This window comes from Globicephala melas, chromosome 1 (genome assembly GCF_963455315.2).
Source record: "Globicephala melas chromosome 1, mGloMel1.2, whole genome shotgun sequence".
Taxonomy (NCBI): Eukaryota; Metazoa; Chordata; class Mammalia; order Artiodactyla; family Delphinidae; genus Globicephala; species Globicephala melas.
Window position 1 is genome coordinate 38,784,044 of NC_083314.1, and position 20,699 is coordinate 38,804,742.

Here is a 20,699-nt window from a genome sequence, read left to right on the forward strand (position 1 = left end):
TAATATGTACGTTGAAAGCATCTGGCACATAGTAGGTGTTTACAGACGTTAGCTTTCATCCTTATTTATTTGTTTGTTTGTTTAGTTTTTGGCTGTGTTGGGTCTTCATTGCTGCACGAGGGGTTTCTCTAGTTGCAGCGAGCAGGGGCTACTCTTCGTTGTGGTGCGTGGGCTTCTCATTGTGGTGGCTTCTCGTTGCGGAGCACAGGCTCTAAGTGTGCGGGCTTCAGTAGTTGCAGCATGTGGGCTCAGTGGTTGCGGAGCACAGGCTCTAGGTTGCAAGGGTTTCAGTAGCTGTGGCTCGTGGGCTCTAGAGCACAGGCTTAGTAGTTGTGGCGCACGGGCTTAGTTGCTCCACGGCATGTGGGATCTTCCTGGCCCCGGGATCGAACCTGTGTCCCCTGCATTGGCAGGCGGATTCTTAACCACTGCGCCACCAGGGAAGTCCCTATCCTTATATTATTCCTACACTCATGCACTTGGCTACACAGTTGCTTCTTCTGAGTTTTCTTAGTCTTCTTGATTTTGCCCCATAAACGTATAGTTGCCCTGGAGTCTTTGTTCTAAAAGATCCCTCAGCTCCCCCTGCCGTTTCTTATTGTTGTTCTCCAGATGGGCTTGCTTGCCACTGTGTTTTATTATCACTTCCAGTGTGGAACAAGTGGCCAGCTGGCTTTTGCAATTGCAAAGCTAATGTAAGAACCTCAGGCTGAGGACTTGCACATCTGTGGGAGGCAATACCTACTTAAACTGTGCTCCTTAGAAGCCTCCATTTGCTTCACCTGAGTCCTGGCCCTGCTCAGAAAATCCATCCTGGCTCATCCAGTCTTATATTTCGTCTCTGAGCTCAGTGAATATTGTTATATCAATGATGCTCTTGGAAAGGGGGTAGACAGCATGCAACAAACATCCTGGTTTTCCATAGTAATTTATTATGGAGGCTGAATTGATCTAAGCCTCTTGTACACATTTTATTTTTGGTCCACTTCGCTTCTTGGGGTTAGAAATGTCATGTGATTATTGTAAGGAATGTCAAGTAATTGCTTTGATTTGTCTTTCTTTTTTAACATCTTTATTGGAGTAAATTACTTTACAATGGTGTATTAGTTTCTGCTTTATAACAGAGTGAATCAGTTATACATACACATATGTTCCCATATCTCTTCCCTCATGCGTCTCCCTCCCTCCCACCCTCCCTGTCCCACCCCTCTAGGTGGTCACAAACCACTGAGCTGATCTCCGTGTGCTATGTGGCTGCTTCCCACTAGCTATCTGTTTTACATTTGGTAGAGTATATATGTCCATGCCACTGTCTCACTTTCTCACAGCTTACCCTTCCCCTCCCCATATCCTCAAGTCCATTCTCTGGTAGGTCTGCGTCTTTATTCCCATCTTACCCCTAGGTTCTTCATGACTTTTTTTTTCTTTTCTTAGATTCCATATATATGTGTTAGCATACGGTATTTGTTTTTCTCTTTCTGACTTACTTTGCTCTGTATGACATACTCTAGGTCCATCCACATCACTTCAAATAACTCAATTTCATTTCTTTTTATGGCTGAGTAATATTCCATTGTATATATGTGCCACATCTTCTTTATCCATTTATCCGATGATGGGCACTTAGGTTGCTTCCATCTACTGGCTATTGTAGATAGAGTTGCAATGAACATTTTGGTACATGACTCTTTTTGAATTATGGTTTTCTCAGGGTATATGCCCAGTAGTGGGATTGCTGGGTCGTATGGTAGTTCTATTTGTAGTTTTTTAAGGAACCTCCATACTGTTCTCCATAGTGGCTGTATCAATTTACGTTCCCACCAGCAGTTCAAGAGGGTTCCCTTTTCTCCACATCCTCTCCAGCATTTATTGTTTCTAGATTTTTTGATGATGGCCATTCTAACTGGTGTGAGATGATATCTCATTGTAGTTTTGATTTGCATTTCTCTAATGATTAATGATGTTGAGCATCCTTTCATGTGTTTGTTGGCAGTCTGTATATCTTCTTTGGAGAAATGTCTATTTAGGTCTTCTGCCCATTTTTGGATTGGGTTGTTTGTTTTTTTTGTTATTGAGCTGTATGAGCTGCTTGTAAATTTTGGAGATTAATCCTTTGTCAGTTGCTTCATTGCAAATATTTTCTCCCATTCTGAGGGTTGTCTTTTGGTCTTGATAATGGTTTTGTTTACTGTGCAAAAGCTTTTAAGTTTCATTAGGTCCCATTTGTTTATTTTTATTTCCATTTCTCTAGGAGGTGGGTCAAAAAGGATCTTGCTATGATTTATGTCATAGAGTATTCTGCCTATGTCTTCCTCTAAGAGTTTGATAGTTTCTGGCCTAACATTTAGGTCTTTAATCCATTTTGAGCTTATGTTTGTGTATGGTGTTAGGGAGTGTTCTAATTTCAATCTTTTACATGTACCTGTCCAGTTTTCCTGGCACCACTTATTGAAGAGGCTGTCTTTTCTCCACTGTATATTCTTGGCTCCTTTATCAAAGATAAGGTGACCATAGGTGCGTGGGTTTATCTCTGGGCTTTCTATCCTGTTCCATTGAGCTATGTTTCTGTTTTTGTGCCAGTACCATACTGTCTAGATTACTGTAGCTTTGTAGTATAGTCTGAACTCAGGGAGCCTGATTCCTCCAGTTCCATTTTTCGTTCTCAAGATTGCTTTGGCTATTTGGGGTCTTTTGTGTTTCCATACAAATTGTGAAATTTTTTGTTTAGTTCTGTGAAAAATGCCAGTGGTAGTTTGATAGGGATTGCATTGAATCTGTAGAGTGCTTTGGGTAGTAGAGTCATTTTCACAATGTTGATTCTTCCAATGCAAGAACATGGTATATCTCTCCATCTATTTGTGTCATCTTTAGCTTCTTTCATCAGTGTCTTATAATTTTCTGCATACAGATCTTTTGTCTCCTTAGGTAGGTTAATTCCTAGATATTTTATTCTTTTTGTTGCAATGTTAAATGGGAGTGTTTTCTTAATTTCACTTTCAGATTTTTTATCATTAGTGTATAGGAATGCCAGAGATTTCTGTACATTACCTTTGTATCCTGCTACTTTACCCAATTCATTGATTAGCTCTAGTAGTTTTCTGGTAGCATCTTCAGGATTCTCTATGTATAGTATCATGTCATCTGCAAACAGTGACAGCTTTACTTCTTCTTTTCTGATTTGGATTCTTTTTATTTCTTTTTCTTCTCTGATAGCTGTGGCTAAAACTTCCAAAACTATGTTGAATAATAGTGGTGAAAGTGGGCAACCTTGTCTTCTTCCTGATCTTAGTGGAAATGGTTTCAGTTTTTCACCATTGAGGACGATGTTGGCTGTGGGTTTGTCATACATGGCCTTTATTATGTTGAGGAAAGTTCCCTCTATGCCTACTTTCTGCAGGGTTTTTATCATAAATGGGTGTTGAATTTTGTCAGAAGCTTTCTCTGCATCTGTTGAGATGATCATATGGTTTTTCTCCTTCAATTTGTTAATATGGTGTATCACATTGATTGATTTGCATATATTGAAGAATCCTTGCATTACTGGAATAAACCGCACTTGATCCATGGTGTATGATCCTTTTAATGTGCTGTTGGATTCTGTTTGCTAGTATTTTGTTGAGGATTTTTGCATCTATGTTCATCAGTGATATTGGCCTGTAGTTTTCTTTCTTTTTGACATCTTTGTCTGGTTTTGGTATCAGAGTGATGGTGGCCTCATAGAATGAGTTTGGGAGTGTTCCTCCCTCTGCTATATTTTGGAAGAGTTTGAGAAGGATAGGTGTTAGCTCTTCTCTAAATGTTTGATAGAATTCACCTGTGAAGCCATCTGGTCCTGGGATTTTGTTTGTTGGAAGATTTTTAATCACAGTTTCAATTTCAGTGCTTGTGATTGGTCTGTTCATATTTTCTATTTCTTCCTGGTTCAGTCTCGGAAGGTTTTGCATTTCTGCGTATTTGTCCATTTCTTCCAGGTTGTCCATTTTATTGGCATAGAGTTGCTTGTAGTAATCTCTCATGATCCTTTGTATTTCTGCAGCGTCAGTTGTTACTTTTCCTTTTTCATTTCTAATTCTATTGATTTGAGTCTTCTCCCTTTTTTTCTTGATGAGTCTGGTTAATGGTTTATCAATTTTGTTTATCTTCTCAAAGAACTGGCTTTTACTTTTATTGATCTTTGTATCATTTCCTTCATTTCTTTTTCATTTATTTCTGCTCTGATCTTTATGATTTCTTTCCTTCTGCTAACTTTGGGGTTTTTTTGTTCTTCTTTCTCTAATTGCTCTAGGTGCAAGGTTAGGTTGTTTATTTGAGATGTTTCCTGTTTCTTAAGGTAGGATTGTATTGCTATAAACTTCCCTCTTAGAACTGTGATTTGTCTTTAATTATTTTATCAAATATCATAGGTTGCCTGGGTTTAATGGCAAGTTTAGGAAAGGGGCTCTCTCTGTAGGTAGGGGGCCAGGAAGTGGTTCTGTTTGAAAGGTGAGCCTCGTTGGAAGGCTCTGTTCACTTTTGACCTGCTCATAAAAGTAATTTACTGAACAGACGGGTTGGGACCTAGCATGGCCTGGGGGACATGTGATGAATGCCTTGTGGGCACCCAGCAGGGTTCCTCTGCCTCCTTGGTGTGAATGCTTGCTCTCATGCATTTCTTGGGAAGCACATTCTCCTAAAGGGCTTCTCCACTGTTGGCTGGGATAATTAAAAAATCCTTGACTCTTGGCATACATGCTGGCTCCAGGCGAGTGAATTAAGTGTTTTATTTTTGTCCAGGATCCTCTGTTATAGACAAACCACTGAGGTGGAGAAAGTATATCTGCCAAGACCTTTGTCATTCTTGTTTGGAACCAGACTCAAATAGTGTAAACCCCAGCTTGTTGAAACCCTCCCTCCTCCCTCTCAGTTACTGTGCGGGCAAGAGAGTAATAATGAAAAGTTACTCTGAGGGGGGGCTCTGGTGTGACTGCTTGGAGTGATGTGATTCTAAAGGGCGGTGCTCACAAGGGCGTGGGATGAAGCAGCAGATATGGTCTTTCCTGGTGGTGACCTAGACTTGTATCCTGGCTTCCTTTAGCAGGCATGGGTGTAGATCTGCCCCTTCATGTTTGTTTCAGTCTCTTGAAGGGTTTTCTGGTTTGCCAGTTATATGTAGAAACGCTTGGGCCTTCATTCTTTGTACAATAACTGTTCCACATTAAGTAGTTGAATTTAGGAAGGGAGATGAACTCTTTTTGAGCAATTCAGTGCCCAATTTAAGGTTCAGAAGTAGTTTTTTAAGTGAAAAAAGAAAGAATAAAAATTGTAGATTCTCCTTTGCACTATTTATGACGTTCCTCCACCCTTAGTTTACGATGCTCATAGTCAGGATCTGGTCGCGTAACCCTGCAGTGGTCCTGGTCCCCATTCTCTAACTTTTCTCCGTAAGAAGGCATGCCAAAGGAAAATAAAATTTCCAATCTGTAGTTTCTATTTATATCTAATATTTCTGGGCCATCATTGAGGCATTGCTGTAGACAGGGCATTGCTCCCCCTTCCTGGGTTAAGGTTCGAGAAGAATTGTGTCATGAGCAGCTGTGAAACCTGGTGATGCAGCTCATTCTGCGGGGCTGTGGCAGCCACTCATCCAGTGACGCAAAGGGCAAGGTGGATCGGAAGTGGAGGGAAGAGATTTAAAACCAATCTCCGGAGATTGTTTAATGGCTACCTAAGCTTCTAGAAAATCCACACTGAATGAGGTTTACAACTGAGGATGAGAGATGGAGTTTTAGCCTCCTATTTGAAAGGAGCCTTACACACCTGAACACTGTGCTGACTGATTGCACCATCTTTCAGCCCCCTTAGCAGTGAGAGAAGACTTGAAGCCGGCAGCTGACCGTATCAGAGGAATCTGAGCTCTACATTACAGAAGAGATGAAACTGGCCATCAGCAGAGAGATAATGTTCCCTGACATGATAGTTCAAATTGATCGTGAAAAATTGCTATTTGCCCAGATGGCCCAAACGTAAAAGTTAGGACCTGATGTGTTTTTTTTTTTTTTTCCTTCTAGCTCTTCTGTTTCGTGTAATTCTTGCTCAGATATTTGCAGGCAGAACAAACCCCTAAGGAGTGTGTGTATTCCCGCTTGTGTGATTTTTCTGTGGCTGTACAGACATGAGAAATTGAGAATTTTCTGCTTAATTTGGGGGGGTTTCAGGTTTTAATTTAGGTAGGCTGAGATCTGTAATGAGCATCTTTTTCCAGGAGTCATTAAAGATGACATTGCGTGTCTGAGGTTCCAAATTAGGAATCTGATCATGTTCTTCTGATTTGATTTCTAGCTATGGAAGCAAAGTGTGCAAAGTGATAGAATTTCCCATGGTGGCTGGTGAGTTATGGGTCAATTTCAATTATCTCAGGAATCTCGCACAGCTTGCCCTCTGCATTTCTTCAACTATGATGCTCTCAGGTCTTCACAGGCAAATTCATGCATCACTGCTTATCCCAGAGGGATCTGCGTGCTGTTGGTGGCTACTAGATCTTAATGTATGGGGACATCTTTGGGCTGGGGATGGGAGGAATCCGAGCCTCCTTTTTCAGTGGGGCATTGATTGCATGAACTGTTAGGTCAATAGAAGAATTTAGGTTCCCAGATGGAGAGTTGGTCCAGGCCTGCAGTAGATGATTAAAAAACAGCTACACAAACTGCCGACTTTGTGTGAGTCCTGGCCTTGTGTGAGTCCTGCCTTTGAATCACGTTTAACCTCAAGTTGCGGGGCAGGATGGCAAGCGTGGAGTTTGTGAAATACACACCGTATCTACCAGCATTGTTGGGGGGAAAGCAGGGAAATTATGAACATAAAGGAGAAAGGATGCTTCTTAACAGGCGCTGTTAATAAGAGTTCACTTGTGTTTTGGAGGCAACGTAGTAACTAAGAGTTTGCTACACCACATACTAGCTGTGTGATTTGGGCAAATGATTAAAAGTCTCTGGGCCAATCTTTTTGTTTCTAAAATGGAGATAATAATAGCCCTTGCCTCCTCGTGGTGACATGAGGGTTGATTGAGCCTGGGGTATAGTCGTTCCTCAGGAAGTGGTAGCTTCTTACTTTTCTGCACTTGAAAATCTAACAAAGCCAGAGGTGACTGAGAGATGGGCCGGGTTGGGGAAGCAGTGGATGAGACTGGCTGAAGAGAGGCTCTGGCCCAGCTCTGAGCCTGAGATGTGACAATTCAGAGATACAGACTGTGGTGGAAAAGAGACGGGCTCTGCCCTCAGGAGGGAGCTTGGTCAGGTTACTTTTACCTCAGTTTCCTCCTCTGTTAAATGAAAGACAGACTCTCGTCACTAGATGATGTCTATGGTCCCTTGCAGTTCTACCATTATATTAGCCCCAGCCCCACTGGATGGAGATGACCACCAGTATCCTCGTGCTAAAATACTCCCACCCCTCCCCCACCCGTGTAATTGGGCAGGTGATTTAACCTCCTTATGCCTGTGTTTTCTGAGGTATCAAAATGGGGCGAATCATAGTGTTTGCGTCACTGGGGAGGTGCAAGGGTGAAGTGAGACCATGTGCTGAAGCAGTGAACGCAAGCAGGCACACTGTAGACATCAACACGTTAGCTAATAATCAGAATTGCAGGCAGGAGAGTAAAGGCCGCACTGTTTGTTTTTTAATTTCTCAGAAAAGAAAGGCCTGATCGGGTGGCTGGGTGAGGATGTGGCAAGTGGGGGTGGAGGGCGATATGTGGGAGGCGTGGATTTCAAAATGGAAGCACGGGGGTCCCTGAAATCTAGACCATCGCGACCTCCCCTTCACCCCTGCGGGAATTCTTTTTGCAAATAGTTTCCAGCTGCGGGCCATTCGTATTCTCTCACATTTTGGATACCTCTCTTAGTCTACCCTTCTCTCTTCTGAATCCCAACAGACTCAGAAAACATATTTTCTTTCTTCTTCCATTCATATTTCAAAAATCCTCTTACCTTTTCCTCCAAGCACAGACTTCCGTAAATCAAAGCAGAAATGGGATGTCAAGTTGAGACAGATTTTGTGAGCCATCATATGTTTTGCTTCCCGGATTTATTTTTACTTCAAAGACAGTTGCTCTGCTCCTCTCTCCATTTTTCCCTGTGTGGAGAGTGTTTTCAGTTCACGTATTACTGAGCAAACCCTCAAACTTTTTAGAGTACAAAGCGCTTTGATGCAGGAAACACCAGGGCATCTTCAAACAGAAGGCTTTCATTGGTCACCCGGTCACCAGAGCCCAGACGTGGAGTCTGACTGCCTGCATTTGAATCCTGCCTCTGTTCCTCATTACCCAGTGACCCCCCTCTGTGCCTCAGTTTCCTTCTCTGGAAAATGGGGATATTATAATACTCATCTCTGGGAACTAAGACCCTGTACTTGTCATGCAGCAGCCATGCTCCACAGTAGATGTCTCCTTACTTGTTCATATCCCAGCAGACTATAAGCTCTTTGAGGGCAATGATCAGATCTTGTTTTGTTCAGTGCTGTGTCCCCAGCACCCTCCCTGGTTCCCAGCATGTAGTGGGCACTCGGGAAGTATGTGCTGAATGGGTGAATAGTCACTCTTCTCTGTAATTTTGGACACTAAATTTGGACACTAAAGGTCTGAAGAGCGAGATTTTTCAAATAGTTTGATCTGGTGTTTGAGCAGTTGCTCTGTGTCGCTGGCACTGACATGTCCTTGCTGAGGTACACACACCGTGACCACTGTCAATACCCCACCCTCTCTGTCTCCCTGTTTTTCTCGTTAAATGTGTGTACATGGCTTGCCAAAATACTGTGTCTGCTTGCAGTTTTCCTGAGAATGAATCTGCCTTGTGAGGAAGGAGGGATGTACGCCTTTCTCACTTAATTACTGTCATTATTTTATCTGACATTGTGCCACGTCCTTGACACCAGATGAGGGAGGACGTTGCAAACTCACAGGAAGAAAAGAGATTCCATTCAGACTTTGATGTGAGAGAGGAGTTTGACAACTGTTTCTCTTTGGAGATAGGATTTTTCCGAGGGAGGGGCTACGATGGAGAACGCGGAACAGGACTTGGAGGGAAGTGCTTCGAAAACATGTCCTCACGACGAATACAGCTGACCCCTGAGCAGCTCAGGGGTTGGGGCGCCGACCCTCCTGACAGTTGGAAATCCACGTATAATTTATGGTCGGTCCTCTGTATCCATGGTTCTGTGGTTCCGCATCCTTGGATTCAGTCCGCCTCGGACCAAATAGTACTGTAGTATTTACTATTGAAAGAAATCCGAGGATAAGTGGACCCACAGAGTTCAAACCCGTGTTGTTCAAGGGTCAACAGGTATGGCAGGAGTAATAATAATAATAGAGGCAGTGGCAGCAAACTGCATACATCACGGCAGGCACATTTCTAAGTGCTTTTATAGATTTAACTTATGTAATCCTCACAAAACTCCTACGTTGTAGCTTCTGTTATCCCCACTTTACAAATGATGAAACTGATAGAATCACACACCTTAAATCCTTAAATCACACTGCTAGTTAGTGGTGGAGCTGGGATTTGAACCCGACACATGGCTGTAGCATCTGTGCTCAGAATCACCGCCTTTCACTGTCTCCAGTGAAATGGAGCTGAAGTGGATTCCTCCTCCAGGGTCTGGAATGTAAGGCTTGTGTGACAGGCTCTGGAACTCGGGGATACTTGAGAATGACGATGGCTTTTGTACTGACTCCCTAGAAAGGGAGATGGTGCAGGGGGTGAGGGGAGGGGGCAGTCGGGCAGTGGGTCGGCCTCTATGTACCAAAGGGATGAGGAGACAGGGAGTTGCCATTTAACCCTGAGTAACTGACCAAGGGAATGGTGTGGGGTCCACGGGGTTTCTGTTCTTACGTTACATCCCTTACGTTACAAATGGCGATCCAGAAGTGGCTGCCTCAGTGGAGGTGGGAAGGGGGCCACATAAAAACTGGACTTCGTTTCTCCTGCCAGTGTCTCCTCCTCCTGTGTCCCCTGGCACGTGGCCACCTTGATGGCTGTCCTCCCCCTCCTGCTCTGTTTCTTTGTCTTACATCAGGCTGGGTCAGACCCTCTTTGTCAACAAGGATGGAGAATCGTCCCACATCTGCCAACCGGGAACCTTATGGGCACTTAGCACTCTCTTGTTTCTAATTCACGCCCTCCCTTTGGCAAACCCTTGTTGCTTTTTGCCTCACCTCCATTCTGAGGATTAAATTCAAAGTGCAACCTGCTGTTTCCCTGAAATGTTTATAGGCATTTTGATGTATCAGTTTTACGTTTGTATGCGGTCAGGTCTCTTCTTATTTTCCTGTGTAGTTTCTGCCTTTGGTGATAATCTGAGGAAGTCCATTTGACATTTACTAACTTTTATATAAGGCAAGAATCCTTCATTTGGGGATCCGTAAGCTACTGAAAGAGTTTTTCTGTAGATTCTCAGAAACCCGCTCTCCATAGTCTCTGCATCACCTAGCACTGGGCCTGGCACATAGTAGGCCCTCAACAAACATATATCCCAAGTAGAGAAAGATGATCCCCCAGGCCTCCCACTCCTTTAAGAGATAAAAGGGAAATTGGCCTACATGTGAAGTATGGGTCGAACTTCATTATTCCCAGTGGCTAGCCTGCCATCCTGACCGCATTTATGGTGCATTTATACAATGCCACCTGCTTCCGTATAATCTGTTTCCTATGTTGCACCTGAGGCTCTTTCTGGGCTCCCCCTCCTACAGCGTGCATTCTAGGTTCTGTGTTTCTTTCAAATGTGAATGTTTCTATCTTTTCTGTATTGAACGACTTACCATTAGAATCCAAGAGGGAATTTGTGTTTCTTTGTTGGGTCTGGTGCAAAAAAGAACAGGGGGTGAGTAAAGAAAACAACTCTTATTCCTCCTCATTAAAGGCCCCAAACCAGCAAACCAGCCACCATCACCATCACCATCACCACCACAATAACAAAAAAAGGAAAATTTAAAGGACTTTCATTATTTCAGGGACAACAGACTAGGGAGAGGCTGTCCTCTTTCAGTGGGTGGGAAGGAGTGAAACCCTCATCGTGGACCGTCAGTGGTGTTTGTGCAGAAGCAAAGGATAAGGGTCAAATTTGGAGCCTCCTGAGGAAAAGAAAGGGGCTGAGTAGGTGTCATCTGGGATGGGAAAATTCTGCCCCCCGGGGGTTCTGAGTAACTGAACCTCAGATTCTCCTCCTTGGACCCCCTGGAGCTTTCCATCCATTGCTTCTCCTCTCTGTCCTCTCTCCCTGTTTTACATGATATAACGTCTCCTGCCTGGGCCTGGGCTTGGGAGGAGTAGGACCAGCTTGATCACTTATCAGTCGAGGGGAAGGCAGGCCCTCGCTTCTTTGCTTTGAGTGAAGATTGCTCCTGGCATCCCAGGTTGCCCCCCTGAGTGCATGTTCCCTTGGAAAATTGGTCTAAACCACGGTCAGATTCCACATCACTATTCCTAGTGGACTGAGGAGTAGGCCTCAGATGATAGTATGTGTTAGAATCGTCTGCACGGCTCGTTAAATGGCAGAATAGGAGTCTGTTTGATTAGTTTGGAGAAGGGCCCAGTAATCTGAAGTTTGTCAAGCAACTAAAGTGATCTGTGGTCCACGGACCGCGCTTTAAGAAACATTTGCTACCATCACCCTTAGCCTTGGGAAGGAGAACAGATTCCTGCAGAGCCTTTCCTGATGTGGCCCCAGCTACTGTCTTTCATTCTCTTTATTCTGAGCACTTGCCATGTGATAGTCTAATGGGGAAGAGAGATACGAATTCAAAGGCTAATAGAATTGCACTGAGACAGATGCTGTGAAGGGGAGATCCATGGTGCTCTTAGAACCTGTGTAGGGGGATTTGTTCTCATCATAGAAAGCTCCTCTGCTGAGATACGGATTGACCTGAGGTCTGAAAGTTGAGTAGAAGGGGAAAGAGTTTTCCAGGAGGAGGAAATGGCATGTCCAAAGGCCCTCTGGTAGGAGAATGTGGCAATTCTCTGGCCCAAAGAAGGCCATTGTGTGGTGTGCAGAGAGCACATGTTTGGGGCTCATTTGAGATGAGATTTCATACAGGTGGGGTCTCTGACCAAAGATGACCTTGTAGGCCCAGGGAGGAATTTAGTCTTCAAACAAGGACCGAGATTTTAGGACTTCAGCACTTTCAGCCTGGGTGGACATGTTTGAGCCTGTAAAGCAGATAAAAAAAAAGGATTGGCTAGAGAAGGCCAACTTCTCTTGGTAAATAAAGAAGAACAACCAGGGAGCATATTTTACCGAGAAGAACAAAGAGTGTTTTGAGAAAGGAGGAAGTGGTTACCAGAGCCCAGTGCTTCTGAGGTCGAGGGTGATGAAGCCTTTTGGGGTTTGAAGGTTATTACTAACCTTATCAAGAGAGGTTGCTTCAGTGGAGTAAAGGGGCTGGGGGCTGGATGTGAGGGGTCTCAGTGTGAGAGGGGAGGGAACCCTTATCTCCTTGCAGCCCCTCCCTCAATTCGATGTCCTGGCTCTGTCGGACTCTCTGTTGCCTCCAAGGCCATCAGCTGTCTCTTCACTGAGAGCCTTTGCCCATTCACCTCCTCCTCCACCCATTCTCTGTTCCCTCCTACTTCTGCATCTTCTGTTCTTACCTCACACTGCATCTTTTCTGGGATACCTGGTTCTCTAAGGTTGAATTAGGTACCCTTTTGCTGTGCTTCCACGGTACTCTCTGTACTTTCACTATTACCATGGTTTGTACCCATTGGCATTATTATCACTTGTCAACTTGCCTGTCTTTTTCTGTTGGGCTGTGAGCTCCTCAAGCCAGGGCCAGCACTGTGCTTCTATCGTATCACATACGCCTTTTGCATTGCTGAGCAGTTAGGAGGCGTTCAGTAAATGTTTGTGGAATGAACAGTGAATGAATGAATGAGCGTATAATTCAGTTATGGCTAGAGTGATGTCTGTGGTAGGATCATTATCATGTATACCCCTATCATATATAACATCTTGTTACTGACTCTATGACAATATACCATTGTTATATAGCTGGTAATACGCGTGCTCTTAGCCATTCAGGACTCTTCTTTGTAGAGGTGAAACGTACCGTGGTTCCCGTCTTTTCTAATGCTACTTCCATTCACTTAACACGTAACTGTTGAGTATATCCCATGTGCTAAGAAGAACAGAGGGAAATGAAGAAATGTGAATTTTGTTTGCCCTCTGAGGACATGTGCTTAAATATCAAATACATGGCAGAATGTGGCAAGGCTTAAAGACTAATTTAGGCAGTGAGTGTATGTGGAGTACAGGGGCAGCGGAGATTACTTCCAGCTGGGCTTATCAAGCAAGATGTTCTGAATGAGTTGGCATTCAGAGGAGGGCTCAGGTCCATCCACCTAGAGTCTGTCATATAGAGTGAAGGAAGTCAGAAAGAGAAAAACAAATACCGTATGCTAATACATATGTACAGAATCTAAAAAAAAAAAAAGGTTCTGAGGAACCTAGGGGCAGGACAGGAATAAAGACTCAGACGTAGAGAATGGACTTGAGGACACGGGGAAGGGGAAGGGGAAGCTGGGATGCAGTGAGAGAGTGGCATGGACATATATACACTACCAAATGTAAGATAGATAGCTAGTGGGAAGCAGCCACATAGCACAGGGAGATCAGCTCAGTGCTTTGTGACCACCTAGAGAGGTGGGATAGGGAGGTTGGGACGGAGGGAGATGCAAGAGGGAGGAGATATGGGGATGTATGTATATGTATAGCTGATTCACTTTGTTATACAGCAGAAACTAACACATTGCAAAGCAATTATACTCCAATAAAGATGTTTTTAAAAAAATAAAGAGGAGGGCTCATTTCTTCATTTATCATCGTGTCTCCCGTGAACCAGGCTCTGTTAGGTTTCGGCTGTAACAAAGTGTATGTGATAAAGTCCCCAAACTCTTGGAGGGATGGGAAAGGAGTGGAGCAAGAGGACTGAGAAAGTGATCACATGTGCCAGGTACTGGGCTGGTCATTTTCATATTCTCCACGTCATGGAACGTAGTTCATGTGTTATCACTCTAATATACCAAATAAATGTAATCTCTCTATTTCAAACAGTTTATGCACTCTCCCTCATTATGATATCTGGGAATGGGGCTGGCAAAGGGCATTTCAGTTTTAAAAGCCAGTCAGTAAATGTCGAGTGCCTATGTGGGAGATGCTGTTTCAGGCTCATGACGTAAAGTAGTGAGAAAAGAAGCAGAACATCCTGCCCCTTATGGAACTTCCATAATAATAATAAGAGGAAGATAATAAGCAAAATAAGTAAACTAGGTAGTTTGTTAGAAATTCATAACTACAGAGAAAGATAAGCCGGGTGAAGGGAATAGGGAGTGCCAGCAGTTGCAGTGTGAAATGTGGAGGACGAGGAAGTTTCACTGAGGAGGCGCCATGTGAGCAGAGCCTTGGACGAAATGAGCGAGTGGCCACATGGGTGGCTGAGCAGAGTGTTCCCAGCAGAAAGTACATGGAGGACAGAGCGTGAGCCTCGGTGTGGAAGGCATGGCAGGGCTGCCAGTGCCATTACTCTTGCAGAAGGAGCAAGAGTAAATGTAGAGGCAAATGGGTGGCCAAGAGAACAGGGGGCCGTTTGAAGGGCTTTGGATTTTGTTTGCTTTATGAATTTTAAGCTCTGCTGCTGCGTCCACACTCATTTGGGAGTGTTATACTTTCTTGATGAAGGAACCATTTTATCATTTTATAATTATCCTCTTTATTGTTAATATTTCTTGTTCTGAGGTTTATTTTGTCTAATATTAATATAGTGAATCCAGCTTTTTTTTTGATGTGTTTTCATAGCATATATTATTCCATCCTTTTACTTTTAACCTTGTGTGTTTTTATAATTAAAATAAGTTTTTTTGTAGACAGCACAGAGTTGAGTTTTACTTTTTTATCCAGACTGACAGTCTCTGCCATTGGGGCATTTATGTTATTATTGGTGTGGCTGCATTTAAATCTGCCATCTTGATAATTGTTTTCTGTTTATCCCATTTGTTATTTGTTCTTTTTTTATGCCTTCGTAGCTACCCATCTGTCTGTCTGTCTGTCTATCTATCATGGTAACATACACAATTTAATATAAAATTTACTTTTTTTGTAGTATGAGGAGCTCACATTTATTGAAGGTTTACTCCATGTCACTATATAGAGCTATGTATTTTTCAAAGGTTATATCAGTTCCCACAATATATCTCTGAAGAAGAGTTTAGTTCCCTAATGAACAAGTAAGTAGTTTGGAGTTTATAAAGTTTATCACCTAAGGTCACTATACTAATGTGGACTTGAATGCAGCTCAGGTCAATAGCATCATCTGAGCTCTTATCAGTACTTTCCTTTTCTGTGATATTATGACGCCCTTCAGTTACTGAAGTATCTGCACTTTTTCCCTTAACAAGATGGGAAAATTTACCATTTTAATCATTTTATTTTATTTTATTTTGCCTGTGCCGTGCAGCATGTGGGATCTTAATTCCCTGACCAGGGATCAAAGCCATGCCCCCCTTGCACTGGAAGTGCAGAGTCTTAACTACTGGACCGCCAGGGAAGTCCCTTAACCATTTTACAGTGTACAGTTCAGTGGCATTAAGTACATTCATATTATTCCGTGATCATCACCACCATCCATCTGTGCAACTTTCTCATCTTTCCAAACACGAACTCCAGACCCACTAAACGATAACTCCTCCCCAGCCCATTTCTGGTGCTATTAATTTCTTTGTATAAATCCAGATATTCCATTTGATATTATATTTCTTTCTGCCTGAAGAACTTCCTTAGCCTTCTGGTCTGCTGGCAATGAATTATATAAACTATTATTTCTTTTTTGGGGGAAAATGTTCTTATTTTGTATTCATTTTTGAAAGATATTTTTACTGGATATTGAATTTTATGTTGACAGTTATTTTTTTCTTTCAGCGTCTTAAAGATGTCTTTCCATTATCTGCTGGCTTCCTTCGTTTCTGACAAGAAGGCTCATATAATTCCTCTGTGTGTTATGTTTCTTTTTTTTTCCTTCTGGCTGACTTCAAGATTTTCCCTTTACCTTTGGTTTCAGCAGTTTGGCTGTGATGTGCTTAGGTATAGTTTTCTTTGTTTTCTGCCTGGAGTTCTCTGAGCTTGGATCTATGGTTTATTTTCTTTCATTAATTTTGAAAAATTCTTGGCATTATCCCTTCAAATATTTCTTTCCTACCATTTTCTCTTTTCCTGCTGGCATTCCAATTAGACTGTCTGGTATTATCCCACAATTCTTTGATGATTGGTTTGTCTTTTTTGCCTCCCAATTCTTTTTTTTTTCCTTTTTGTGTTTTGATTTGGATACTTTCTATTGGCTTATCTTTAAGCTCATTGCTCCTTTCCTCTGTTGTGTCCAGTCTGCTTCTCCATATCCTTACCTAAAGTAGTAAAGGAAGATGAGGATTGACACTGGAGTTACCCCTATGGAGGTCACTGGTGACCTTGACAGAAGCAGTTTTAGTGAAGTGGTAGGAGCAAAAGCCCCATTAAAGTGGACTCAAAGGAGAATGCGGATCTTATCTGAGCCCCAGGAACCTGTGCAGAGTCTAATACGAAGAAGCCGGTGAAGCTGGCCCAGACTTCCTGTCTTCCTTACTCTGCCTCATCACACGTTCTTTTGACTAGGCAGACCCCTTTGAGTCTCGGCCAGGCCCTGGCAAGGCTGTGCATTACACTTTGCAGTGTACTCACCTTGCCATTCATCACAGGTGTCCCTAAACCAGATTTATTGGCTCTCATCTTACTACCTTCCATGTGGAACTTCTGAATCTCTTTTGCCATAAGGTTGCTGAAGGAGACTCAGCAATGCAGCTACGCTCTCTCCTTCACTCTGCCTAACTATGTATCTTCCAATATGCCCACCCTTTGTTGTAGGGAGCATCCTGCAAGGTGGTCTCTCAGAGTTCCAACTAGAAAGGAAAGCCAGAGTCTCTCTGCTTGGGTTTTTATCTCCATCTGTATAATGGACTTCCCTTTTAGGGTGTCATGGGGTGGGCTGATGGGAAGAGGAGCCGGGACAGGTTTCTGAATTCTCCCATCCTCTTTCATCCCTTCCTCCCCTTCCCAGAGTCCACTGAGTCACAGGGGCAGGTTTTCTATCTTCTCTTTTGACATATTCTTCTCCTCTAGGGCAGAGAGCCTTGTGGCCCAGGTATTATAGATAGAAGGGGGTATTCTTTATTAATATGGAGAAAAATACCCTAAGATCCAATTCAGTTAGACTTAGTGCTAAATCTGTGAGCAGTTGGACAAACCGGAAGTAGGGATTGCTGAGAACAAAATACATTGTTTTAGTTTTAAAAAGTCCCCTGTTAGAATTAACTTATTTTTTCTTGTAGTAGTATCGTTGGATAAGGATTTAAATATCATCATCACCATGTAAGAACTAGAGATGTAAGTAATGTTTCCAGAGTCACATAGGTAGTACATTCTAAATGCATTAAAATCTAAATCCTAGTCCTCTTAATATGAAAGGTTTAGATGCATAATGCATTTGCTTGTAGATGAGTATGTGAAAATTCATACCTTCGCTAGCACCGCGGGTAACTAGGTTTCCTTTTCCCATTATACCAAGAAGAAGTGCAAAAATATTTGATGTCATCCACCTTGTGAGTCCTGAGATTTCAGACTACTTTAGCTCCAGACATGTTACCTGCCATCTTTATTCGATCCACCTGACTACAGTAGGCATTCAAAGATTTTTCTCTTGGTGTGCTAATGAAATTCTCTGATACTGTCCAACTACTTACCTAATGAACAAGATGAATACTGTTGCCTCCTGAGTACTGTACGCTATAGATAACCTGCAGGGTAAAGTTAAGACTAATTCTCTAATAATGTTTCATTGTTAAGCATGACATACAAACCTGGCTCCAACCTACCATTTCAAATGCTTCTCACTCACCTTATAAGACAACGGGGCAGAACTGGTCACTGTTCCTCAGTCGAGCCCATCCAGTTCTCTCACAAACCTTCATGACCTTGGTGCTGATGTGCTAGTTCTGCAGGGCTCGCTGTCATGCTTCTCCTTCTATCAGGCAAGATACCGCATAGTCTTCAAGTCAGTCCCAGCTTCAGTGTCTGTCAAGCTGTGCTCAACCCCCCAGCAGAGGGATTGCTCTCTCCTCTTTACTCCATGGTACCGTGTACGTTCATGTATTTTAATACGTATACATACTCTTGCAGTCATTGTGTCTAGCTCACTGAGCTTTTGGAGGCCAGGGACTACCATACCTTACTTATTTTGTATTTGGTTATTTTGTATTTCTGGTATTTAATACAGCCAATGTCTGTATTTAGCAAGAGCCATGCTAGCCCAAGTATGGTCTGGGGAATAGCCTCTTCTGGGAGCTTGTTAGAAATGCAGAATATTGGGTCCCACCCAAGACCTACTGAGTCAGAATCTGCTTTTTAACAAGATCTCCTAGGACCATTGTGTGCACATTAAAACTTAAGGTCTCCTAAGGACTCCTCCTCGCTGACATGCCATGACCATAGACTACCTGGAGGATGGCCTTGGGTGACTCTAAGTATCTGTGAACGTTCAGTATCTTACATTCACATGGGTCACAGGGACTGGGCCCCGGAAGAACTCCAGCAGGAGCTTTTGCTGGTGTTCTCAGGGGAGGGGACCACAGAGGGACTAAAGAGATGGGGTGGGGGGGAGGGTGAACTCAATCAGCCCCAAGGTAAGGAGGGGCCTGAGGGGTAGCTCTTGATGCAGAGATAAGGAATCAGTCAAACCAGACTTGGAGCCACCCAAGCAAGATGGAGGCCACTGACCTACAGTCACAAAAACTTAGGAACAGTGAGCCACCCCTATTGGTTGTCCAGGATGCGTTTGTCCTCCAACTTGTTTTTCCTTCACGTGGACTTCTCCCTTTCTCTGCCCTCTTCCCTCAGTTCTCCTAGAATTGTTCCTCTTGTGTAAGAGGCCCACGGGTGAGGGAATGTGCCATCCAGGAAGGAACGTCTGACCTCTCTCTCGTGGGAGCTGACTGTGTCCTGCAGACAACCTTCTCTGGATTTTGGAGGGCTTCCTTCCTGCTCCCATTGCAGGGAGGGGCACAGCTTTCCCTATGAGACTGTTTACACAGGAGATCTGGCCCTCTAGGCTTCTGGAAAGCAATGCCTGCGGACATGACTGTACTGTTAAAGTCGAGATGATAGTTACAAGTAGTCATGATGTTTCTGGGAAATGTTGCTAGCAGCAGTGTATAGAGGATTTGCTAAGAAGTTAATTAAAATATACATCTTGGGTATCCTACAGGTGCCAACTGGGTTGTGAACAGTGAATGAGTTAGCAGCAGTCAGACGAGGTTGCTGGCTTCCTTATTACAGTTGAGGTTCTGCTGTGGGTGGGAAGCAGGGTTCTTATCAGGGGGACAGGAAAATGGACTCACAGAGCCTTGGTGGTGACGTAGCCCAAATCCCATTATGATACATTGTCATCCTAATGTTATCGAATGGGGGTCCTGCTGATCGCTGCTTACAGAATCATTACTCACGCATGGTAGAAAGGAAAGTTGCCTGTAATCAGAATGCCAGCAATCTGGGGAGATGGTAGACTCAGTGTCCCCCAGAAACAACCTCTGAAGATTCTACTCAGCCATGAAAGCATTTAAAGAGCAACAGGGGGGCTTCCCTGGTGGCGCAGTGGTTGAGAGTCCGCCTGCCGATGCAGGGGACACGGGTTCGTGCCCCGGTCCGGGAAGATCCCTCATGCCACGGAGCGGCTGGGCCTGTGAGCCATGGCTGCTGAGCCTGCGCGTCCGGAGCCTGTGCTCCACAACGGGAGAGGCCACAACAGTGAGAGGCCCGCGTACAGAAAAAAAAAAAAAAAAAGCAACAGGGAAGTAATTTCAGTTAAGCATTGAGATGGGGTCAGAGTCGATGCCACCTGCCAGTGTGTGCAGGCTTGTGGACTCCTCGTGATCTTCCTCTAGATGTTCTCTTGTTCACACGTTTTGTTTATGGCTTGTTCCAGAGATTACTGAAGGGGAAGCTAGGGAGGAGATCTGGTCATCTGTTAATTACTTATTCTTCATTTCCCCTTCTTTGATCTATGGAAAGAACTGACAAGTTAGGCAAGGTATCATGTTATTAAAATATTTGAAAGCTGTGCTTGGGCTGGAAATGAGTAGAGCATGCAGGTGCCTGGTTTGAAAATTAGTTGCAGTATAGCTTTGCCAAAGTGACAAGAAAAGGGGCTTCCTGCTGAGGGCGGTTTCCTGTAAAGAGCTACTTACAATAACATAAATCTGCATGCAAAGATATTACTTGCCTAATTGGCAACTGACTTCACTGGTAGCAGTAATTGTCGTAGCAATATATCTCCCAGACTACTTACATTTTTGTTACACGTGGGATTAGGTACCCTTCTTGCAGTCTGCAGTTTTACTGCAAAAACTGAGCGCCAAAGTTTTAGATTCCCTAGGATTTCTCAAGTGAGTTTCGACAACAGGGTGAGATGTGGTATATCTGAGACAGGGTGTGTTTTCTCCTAATAGTTGTGTGGTCACTCAGTTCCATGAGGTTGGTCCATAAAGAAATCCGGGGGACCGGTTTTGTATGTCAGGTTTTCTGTGTTTCATTTCCTATTTGACAGCAGATTTAATTTCCTAAAGGTTGCTGGCAAGATCGTCTGCCAGAATTTTGTG

At 43.5% G+C, this 20,699-nt stretch overlaps 1 protein-coding gene across 15 annotated transcripts in view; it reads left to right on the forward strand.

The window, feature by feature from the left end:
- HHAT (hedgehog acyltransferase) overlaps positions 1 to 20,699 on the forward strand; it is a 360,564-nt gene that overhangs the window by 144,504 nt on the left and 195,361 nt on the right. The window lies entirely within an intron of this gene.